Source organism: Chrysochloris asiatica, unplaced genomic scaffold (genome assembly GCF_000296735.1).
Source record: "Chrysochloris asiatica unplaced genomic scaffold, ChrAsi1.0 scaffold00039, whole genome shotgun sequence".
NCBI lineage: Eukaryota > Metazoa > Chordata > Mammalia > Afrosoricida > Chrysochloridae > Chrysochloris > Chrysochloris asiatica.
The window spans coordinates 12,510,335-12,520,541 of NW_006408557.1; the positions used below are offsets into that span (position 1 = coordinate 12,510,335).

Consider the following 10,207-nt stretch of genomic DNA (forward strand, 5'->3'; position numbering starts at 1 on the left):
GTATGAGAGACTAAGTTTGGCCATCTTGTCCAAGGAGTGCTCTGTGATCTCTTTCAGAGCAGTTGGTAGTGGGAGCCTGGCTCCATCTATTACTTCTGGTCTCTGGGTCATGGAGACTGAGGTTCATATGGTCTGTTATGTTAGTTCAGTGTATTTTTTATTTTCATTACTTTTCTTTCTTTTGGATAACGAGAGACCAATAGTTGGACTTTACATGGCTGCCCATGAGTTTTTAAGATTCCAGTCATTACTCATCAAAAAGGATGTAAAACAATTCATTTGTGAGCTATTTTTGTCAGTTGACCTTGGTATCCCCTGAGAACCATGTTTTTTTCAATCACCATATATGTATGTATAAGCTGGACAATAAAAGGGAAGCTAGAAGAAGAACTGATACGTTCAGAATAAACCATGGACTTCCAGAAAAATGAACCAGTCAGTCTTAGAATAAATTCAATCAGAATGCTACTTACTAGTAAAGATGGTAAGACTTCAAATTACTTGTTTTGGATACGACATCAGGAAAGACCTAGAAAAGGACGTCATGGTTTATAAAGTAGAGGGTCAGTGAAATGAGGGAAACCTTCAATGAGATGGATTGATACACTAGCCATTGACACGTAATGCACTCAAACATATCAATGATTTTCAAGATGTTGCACAATGGGGCAATGTTTTGTTCTGTCATACATAAGGTTGCCATGAGGCAGAGTTGACTCAGTGGCAACTAACAACAACAACAACTCTGTGCTAGGCAGTATTCTGGAGATGTACCAGTGAACAGTGTTTACATTTGGAGGTGAGGGAGAAATGGATCTTCATTAATTTACTTTTTTTTATTTCTACCTGTAGGCATAAAAAATAATGTATACTTTACCTAGTGCCAGCAGTTTGAAAATGAGAACTTCTTGGAAATTAAAGTACACTTTTCAGGGTCTGCAGTACCAATAGCTTTTATATATTGAGACTTACTATCAAAAATTCTGCTTGAATTCTGGCAGGTCACTATGTGCATCTTCTACCCTCAGTACTTCATTGCTTTCTCAACTATTTTGAGGGAAAGTATTATTATTCCCATTTGATTGATGAGGAGACCAAAGCTTGGAAAGAATAAGTAAAAATTTCTAAGTTAAAAAGGTAGAAAGTGACAGAGACAATATTTGAACCCACATCTGTTTGTTTCCCAAACCAGCAATTTATATTTTCTCCTTTTAATTTTTTGGAGTTCCTTGGTGGTGCAAATGGTTAACGTTCTTGGATGCAAACTGAAATGTTGGCAGTCTGAGGTTGCTCAGGAGCTCCTTGGAAGAAAGCCCTAGCAATCTACTTCTGAAAATAAATCAACCATTGAAAACACTATGGGAACACAGTTCTACTCTCATACATGGGGAGTCATGAGCAATAATTGACTTAATGGCAACTGTTTTTTTTTTTTGTTTGTTTGTTTTCTTAGAGGCTGGAGACTTCAATTGTATGGTTTCTAGAAATCCCAGAAAATAAAGAAAATACCGAGCAAAAATGTTCCTGACTTTAATTTATAGTTGTTGCTGTTAATTGCCATTGAGTCAGTTCTGTCTCATAGAGATCCTGTATAGGTTTTTCAGGAGCGACTGGTGAGTTTGAACCACCGACCATGCAGTTCAAACCAACTGTTATGTTGAGTGCTTATCCTATGATGCCATACCAGGACTTTAGCATTATTAAATTACAGATAATGCATTTAATAAGTGACATAGTACTACAAATCAATTAACAAAAGTGCATCCTTGTGACAATTACTAAACCGTTTTTCATTGATTATAAAATGCATTTTTCATCAACTTTGTTGACTCACATGCAGCAAAATTATGGATTTTTGGTGTACAGTTTGATTAGTTTGGCCATTGTATGTAGTCATGTAATCAAGAGCACAATAAAGCTATAGGACATTTCAATAAGCCCCCAAAGTTTCCTTTTGCTACTTGCAGTAGATTCTTTCCCTCTATTTTGTGTCCATTGATCCACTTACTGAGTCAACAACAAGCAAACATACAAATTAAAGGAGGGGTATAGTGTAAGGTGTGGAGCAGAAAGCCTTATCGTTCTCTTGCAGCTGGTAGAGTCGAACTGCTGACCTTGCAGTTAGCAGTCCAAATTATAACTTACTATGGTGCCAGGGCTCTTTAGCATAGATGGCAAACTTTGATACAAGCTACATTTTCAACAACAAGCAACCATACAAATTAAAGGAGGGGCATAGTTTAAGCTGTGGTGCTGTGGGTTAATGCACCAAACTGCAAAGCCATTTGAACTGCAAGATTGGGGGCTCAAGCTCACCAGCTGCTCCTCAGAAACCCTATACAGGGTCGCTATGGGTCGGAACCAACTTGATGGCACTTAACAACAACAACAACATAGTTTAAGAAGAGACCACATAACTCAATAAAACTCCAATGAAAACTATATAGATAAGTTGTTGTTAACTGACACCAAGTTGTTTCTGTGTAATAGTGACCCTATATAGGGTTTCCAAGGAGCAGCTGGTGAGTTTGAACTACCATCCTTGTGGTTCAAACTGACTTTGTGATCAAGTGCTTATTCTACAGCACTGCATCAGGACTCCCCTAGATCAGTATACGTGTTAAATAAATAAACCAACTTAGTGTCAATCATCTCCTGTACTCATTTTCCCACCCCTAGTTCTTCATATGTATTAAACCAAACAATGACCAAAAATCCATTAGGGCAAAGGCCAATGGACTGTCACGTTGGATGAAACACATCCAAACTTTGAAACTTAGAATAAAGACATTGATTCTTCCTTTTCACTTTTTATAGTGATATTAGTAGGCTGTTCTGGAGTAGAAAGTTCGGAGTTTTCCTTTATAGTACTGCAGATTGAAGTTGTAGAGCAAGTGGTCATTGCCTTATAGATTTGGGAGAATGTTCTTTCTTCTAATGTAGAAGGAATGCCATTTTCACTGTGAGCAGCCCTGTAGTTACTCGTGCCAGGTAGTTATTCAGAATCATCTATGTTAGTTATTGAGACTGATTTTTCTGATGATATTTCCAAATGAGCTACTTTTGCATTTAAAAAGGGATATTTAATACAGGCATTCTCCTAGTTACAAACATCTAGACTACTTCTTGCCCATTAAAGTAATGTAAATTTGTCCTCACTTTGCAACAATTGAACTCCCAACACTTACCTCAATACAATCACCTTCATTTGCATTACATGTAACTTTTAAACATTTGAAAAGACTTTGAGCCTTTTCTTGAACAGAGTAAGGGTAAACAAGAACCATATGAGGCTGCTTTAACTTATTTACAAATTTGACTTAAAGACACACTTAGGAATAGATCTCCTTCATAACCAGACTGCATAAATGTATACAGTCTGTCTTGGAAATGTCTAAGTCAGAGTAGGTTAACTGGATTCCTGCACTAACTATTGTTGTTGTTGTTAAGTGCCGTCGAGTCGGTTCCGACCCATAGCGACCCTGTACAGGGTTTCCGAGGGTGTAAATCCTTACGGGAGTAGAAAGCCTCATCTTTCTCCCGCGGAGCGGCTGGTAGTTTCGAACCGCTGACCTTAAGGTTCGCAGCCCGATTCGTAACCACTACGCTACCAGAGCTCCTTACTATAGACCCTTTCAAACTGGGAAGACATTTCCAAAAGACCTATATTATTGTTTCTGTTAAGTGCTGTTGAATCAGTTTTGACTCATAATGAACCTGTATAGGGTTTCTGAGGAGTGGCTGGTAAGTTTGAACCACTGACCTTGTGGTTCAAACCAACTTCGTGGTTGAGTGCTTATCCTACGGTGCTGCACCAGGACTCCATAAAAGACTTGTTTTAGCTTGAACTATGACTTCACCTGCTAAATGAGCAAATCTTTATTCAAATATGTTGTTGTTGTGTGCTTCTATAGAAAACCCAGCCTAAGACAGCCCTGACAAGTTCTTCATGTGGGGATGTCTAGCTTCACCTCATTCCTATTGACAGCTGCATAGTATAGCTATACCACACTTACACAACTATAGAGTAGTTACGACAAGCAATCTAAAGTTGCCTACCTGAGTTTAAGATGTGGCTTCTCCCTTAGTAGGTATGTGACCTTGGACAAGTTGCTTAGTCTCCTGTTTTTATTCTTCTGTACAGTGTCATCTTATTGAAAACATCTGTTTCCAATAAATTAACAAGATGTATTTCTATTGTAGATACCATATACCATACTTTTCCCATGACTTGAATGCAAAGGAACATAGTTTGAGTACCATTGAAGGCTTAATTCTTCTTCTTCTTTTTTTTTTTTTCAAACTGTATCCAGCTTTATTAAAGATGCTTTTCATACTTTTCATAAACAGTCATGGTATTCAGGCAGGACATGGGCAGACAATTGTTAACAGTATACAACAACTTTCAAACTCCCTTCTTCGATGGACTACCAAAATCAGAAAGCCACTATAAAACCCAATGAAGTCTTCATCTGATGCTCTGAACAGGAAAAGTTTAGAATAAGGGATGACATTTCACATTTAGCATGTTGTTTAACAACTTTTTACAAGCTGACCCTGACTTTCAGAAAATGAAATGAAAAAGGCAGAATGACCTATCTGAAGACCCACAATCTAAACAAAGGAACCACTGCTCTTTTGAGGGGTACCACTGAGTTAGTGCCATTGGAAAGTTCAGGTTGCCTGACATATGAATAACCAGTTTTCTGAGGTCAGGTCCTAACAGGTCTTTGGGTTTATGGGAGTCAAGTCTATGCTGAAGGCAGAGACGGCAAAGAGGATATGAAGATGTAAAAACAAATTGTACTTTTTCCACACCACACGGCATTTGTGCCAAGGTGGCTAATGTGTGTTAACGTCACACATTACGTCGCCTCCTGAGAACCAAAACGGAGTCTCTCAAAACTAGATGGGAAGGGTTTGCTTCCACATCAATACAGCTTTGAAGACACTGTATTAATGACATTTACCCCTTTCCCCCCAAACAATGAAGTGTTTTGTGTGCTAACAAGATAGTGTGAAGAAGAGGAGAACGATCCAGGGATCAACCAAAGCCCACACGGAGCAGCGCCTGGCCACAGAAGCCACCATGCCCAAGAGAAAGGCTGAAGGGGATGCTAAGGGAGATAAAGTCAAGGTGAAGAATGAACTTCAGAGGAGATCTACAAGGTTATCTGCTAAACTTGCTCCTCCAAAGCCAGAACCTAAGCCTAAAAAGGCCCCTGCAAAGAAGCGATAGAAGGTACCCAAAGGGAAAAGGGGGAAACTGATGCTGGCAAGGATGGAAATAACCATGAAGAAAATGGAGATGCCAAAACAGTCTGGGCACAGAAAGCTGAGGTGCTGGGGATGCCAAGTGAAGTGTGTGTATTTTTGATAATTGTGTACTGTATAGTTTGAAATACTATTTTTAATCAAGTTTTATAAAAATGCAGAATTCTGTTTTATCATCATTATTATTTTTTTAAGTTATGTTGTTACTTTTTAAAAATACTGTTTTCCACTAGAAAAAGAATTCTACGTAGTTGTAACTGAAACCCAGGCTTAAAAAATTCCAGGCTTAAGAAAGGTTTCTAGAAATTTCCCCTTCATGATGCACTGTGCTATACTCAGGACATCGATTGATTCCTGTGGTTCTTTATTTCACCTCGGCATTAAAAAAAAAAAAAAAAAATCATATGGAAGCTTGTTAATTTATGAGCTTTTATTGCAATCCTCAATTCATCAGGAGTAACCTATTATTAAGTGTTCTAGAGGTTCTTATTGTCTCTTATCAGAGAATTGTATCTTGGCACAATTCATCTGCATTCATTCTTCACAGAGAAATTCTTTCATATTACCTTTCTTTCATCATACAGTGATAACTCTTGAATACATCATTATTCCACAATGAGTTTATAAATTATTATCATCAGGCAATTTTTCATTTAATCTGATTTTATAAACTGTTTCTTTTTATTATTGTTAGAAGGAAACCAGTAAATGTATCTGTTTTGATCAACCATGATATCAGTAATAGAAATAGGACATCTTACTGAGCCACAAACATACTGACTTTGTAATAACTTCAGTCTGAGGTTGATGTGCATATAGTCAAGGACCACAGTCTCTTGAGTGACTCACAATGGCCATCAATCATAGCATTTAAATAGTTAATTCTGAATTATCAACGTTTTTAAGATTAGGTTTTTTGTTTTGTTTTTTCAATATGAGTGAGTTTTAAAATTGTAAAAGAAAATATTTTTAATGAAAAAATAAATTTAGGACTATCTGAGTCATTATGAGAAATAGTAATCCCATGAAGACACCTTCCTTCTGGGTCATCTCCCTACTCACTTTGCTTTCCTGTCTTGAAACAATTTCTGTCATACGTAAGTAAGAAGTAATATTTTTTACATATGGCTTTTAGAACAGCACTGTCCATTAGAACCTTTGTGATGAAGAATTAACTATTTTATCCCAGACTGGATAATCCTTTAGCAATGTAGGACATGGAGTCTTCCTTAGGAAGAAAAGAATATTAACAATAGCCAGCACTCATGGAATTCTGACTATACTAAACTCTGGTCTCAGACTTTTACCTGCATTTGCTCTTCTAATTCTCCCACTAGCTATGAAAGTGCATTACATTTATTCTCACTTTGCAGTTGAGCTATGACAGTCCATTACATTTATTCTCACTGTGCACAGAGAGATTATATGACTTGACTAAAGCTACACAGCTAGTGGCTATGTAGCACCAGAGTTGACACCCTTTATTAGCATCCAGACTATGACCTGTGTCTGACTCTCAATTCATTTGCTATGGTGAGGTGTCAAAGTCCTTTCAAAGTGTTGAGGTGAGATGGATTATTGCTGTTAAGTGCCGTCAAGTCAGTCCTGACTCATAGCGACCCTGTATAGGCTTTCCAAAGAGCAGCTGGTGAGTTTGAACCACTGACGTTGTGATTCAAACCAACCTTGTAGTTGAGTGCTTATCCTACAGTGCCACAAATACTTATTTTGGTGAAAGATTGGACTGAGTAAATTCTGATACGCCTCCTATCTCTCAATATTTATGGTTCTACAAATCAAGATAATTCAGTGAGCTGTAGGTTCCTCACAAATAATACCCAATTTAAAAACATGAAAAGGAACCCAATTTAACATTACATCATATGCTCATGAAGCTCAGAATATAGTTTATTTTTTACTTTCATGATTGATGTGTGCTATGTTTCATTTGTTGTTAAACACTCAATGACAGAGAAGAGATTTTCAGAAGGTTTGATACTCTCTTCTCAATACTAAAGGATGAACAACAGGAATACCAAGGTTCATGATAACCCAAGCAACCAAGAAGTTTAATATTAAATGTATTTTCCTTTCACCACCTTACTTGGTTGGATGCACTATATACTGTACCAAATGACTAGAAAATAGTTGCAATGTAAACAAACAGTAAATAAATTATGTCTTATGAATAAGTAATATCAGGTACTGAGCTGTTAGTTAAGCACTGGACTGCAAACCACAAGGTTAACAGTTTAAACACACCAGCTGCTCCTTGGAAACCCTATACAACACCTAACAACCACCACAACAACGACACAATACATATGAGCACTGAACATCTGAAGAAGGGCATGACAAGTGACAATATTATGGATCTTTCCCAGCAAAGCTTGCAATGACTTTTTTAAGCTCTGCAATGTCATGTGAGAGTGGAAAGAATGCTCTGATATCTAACAAGATACATATATGCATATTTTAAATCTTATTAGGGATGTGCTGTTTTTAATCATGGATTGTTAAAATAGGCAGGACTTGAGAGATGACCAAAGTTAATCTCTTTATTTTTCCTTTATAGTTTATCTATATGTATATGTAAGGAGCTCTGGTAGAGTTGTGGTTACGAATCGGGCTGCGAACCTTAAGGTCAGCAGTTCGAAACTACCAGCCGCTCCGCGGGAGAAAGATGAGGCTTTCTACTCCCGTAAGGATTTACACCCTTGGAAACCCTGTACAGGGTCGCTATGGGTCGGAACCGACTTGACGGCACTTAACAACAACAACAACATATGTATATGTCTCCTTTACTGTAATTTTCTATTACATTCTGACATTCAGTAAGACAACTCTCCTTCTGTATTATTCTTATTCAATTGGTCTTGTCTATTTCAAAACATTTCCTGTTCTTTTTCAGGGCTTCTCAAAATTGGCATTATTGACATTTTGAGCCAGATTGTTATTTGTTAAGCACTGGACTGCAAACCAGGTGGAACTGTTCTGTGCATTGTGGGATGATTAGCAGTCTTTCTGGTTTCTGCTAAGTACGTCTCTCCAGACTAACCAAACTCACTAGCATTTAATGGATCCTAGAGGATGGAGAACTGTCCCATAGAGTTTCTAAGTCTGAAATCTTTATGGAAGTAGACTGCCACATATTTCTTCTGCAGAGCAGCTGGTAGGTTCAAACCATTGACCTTTCATTGAGCAGCCGAGTTAACCACCAGGTTCCTCTTACTAGATCTTCAGGCATTGTCAAATGTCTCCTTGGGAGTAGATCACTTTGGGTTATGAACTACTGTTTTATATTAATTATAGAATCAGTGAATTAAATTATAAAATATTTGGTTGTTGATTGAAATTCTGTCAAATTTACAGATTAATTTTAGGAAGAATCTCTATCATTATGATATTGAGTCTTCTCAAACCTGAACATATTTCATTGCTCTATATTTTCTCAATCTTATTTTATGTATTTTGATATGCTTTGTAGTTTCCTTCATGAGTATTGTGCATATACTTAACAAGATTTATTTCTGGGAAATTTGTAGTGTTTCTGTTATTATAAAATATATTTTCCAAATACATTTTCTAATTGGCCAATATTGATATGTTGTTGTTATTGTTAAGTGCTGTTCTGACCCATAGCAACCTTGTATAGGGTTTCCACGGAGCAGCTGGTGAGCTTGAACTGCCAACCTTGAAGTTCAAACTGCTTTGCAGTCTGGTACATTAACCCACAGCACCACACCAGGAGTCCTAATATAAAGGAGTATTATTAGTGTTTTATACTTTATCTTAACATCTAGAAAGGTTGTTGAATTCTTTATTGTATCTGATTGTCTACACATCTTCTGAAATTTTTCATACAGGTAGTTATATTATCTGCAAATAGTCCCAATGTTTACACATTGCATAGCATTTTTATACCTTTAACTTGTTTTCCTATTGTTGCTTTGGCTCAGACCTGAAGGAAAATGTTAATAGTAGTAGGAATAGAGACACTCTTTCATTTTTACTTGCAAAGAAATAGACTGGGGTGTATGCAAGACCATTCAACGAGTTAGAGCAGAGTCAAGGTTAGATTCTAAGCTTTATAAACTTGTTTCCTTTATTCTTTTTTTTTAAAAATTAGTTTGTTTTTGGTTTATCTAGTTAATATAAGAAACATTGCCTGTCAGAATTCTTTTGATTTCAAACCTATTGAAGCCTCAAAAGTAAGTTCCATATTGTCTTTTATGCTAGTGAAATATAATGTACCAACACACTGATAATTGATATGAAATGTTTGCTATTCTCTGATTATAAGTTAGTCAGTTATTTAAAACTAATGCCTACTAGCCTGTCAGTATGCTTCCATTTGGGAAATTCATGCAGTGATGTCTTACTGTTGTTGTTGTTAAATGCAGTTGAGTCAGTTCTGACTCAAAGTGACCCTGTATAGAGGTTCTAAGGAGTGGCTGGTGAGTTTGAACCCTGATGTTGAAGTTCAAACAGGCCTTGCAGTCCAGTGCTTGTCTGACAGTGCCACACCAGGACTAAGAAGATGTGGGTCCTTCAATAAAAATAGCCAAGTTTTATGGATCACTTCATCTTGTTATTATTACAATGCTCTTAGGTGCATGTTATTACCCTTTTTACTGATAAGAAAACTGAACTTTGGGGTATTGAGTAACTTGTTCATCACCACTTGTTCTTAAGCTTATTGAGCCTGCACTGAAATCTAGGTGGCACACAAATGCTGTATTTATTATATGTTTTGGCTGGCATCAGATGTACACATGTGAAATTGCTAAGGGAAAAATTTTCAAATTCAGTATGGAGGAATAAACTCTTCATTGCTTTAGTGGAAATTAATGTTGTTGTTGTCAGGTGCCATCGAGTCAGAACCGACTCATAGCGACCCCATGCACAGCAGAATGAAACAATGTCCGATCCT

At 37.1% G+C, this 10,207-nt stretch overlaps 1 pseudogene; it reads left to right on the top strand.

The window, feature by feature from the left end:
* The first annotated feature begins 5,089 nt into the window (after window positions 1–5,089).
* Window positions 5,090–5,360, top strand: LOC102818359 (annotated as a pseudogene).
* The last annotated feature ends 4,847 nt before the right edge of the window (window positions 5,361–10,207 follow it).